A 431-nucleotide genomic window follows, 5' to 3' on the forward strand; every position below is an offset into this window, starting at 1 on the left:
GATGAAACTATACACTAAAATCAGATTTTCATTTTTTTGCAATTTTTCCAAAATCTGTTGGTTCACCCTTCTAAAATATTGAGTTTTCGGTAAATCCTCAATATACTGAAGTTTATACTCTTCACTTCATTTAAAAAAATTCAAACCACATTCTACATTTCAATTAATGTATTCTAAAGTCTCTTTCATGGTATATACAAATCATTCTATTTTTTTAATATTTAGTTTAAGAAAATTTCATATATTGTCTAGATTAGTGGAATTTGCATTATAAATCTTCAATATCAAGAAAAACAGAGACAACAGAGGTTCTAAACTCTTTGACCATCATCTTATGTTAGTGTTCAATGAAACTATACACTAAAATCAGATTTTCATTTTTTTGAATTTTTCCAAAATCCGTGGGTTAACAACCTCTTCTAAAATATTGA

The sequence above is a fragment of the Raphanus sativus genome, chromosome 5 (assembly GCF_000801105.2).
Source record: "Raphanus sativus cultivar WK10039 chromosome 5, ASM80110v3, whole genome shotgun sequence".
Taxonomy (NCBI): Eukaryota; Viridiplantae; Streptophyta; class Magnoliopsida; order Brassicales; family Brassicaceae; genus Raphanus; species Raphanus sativus.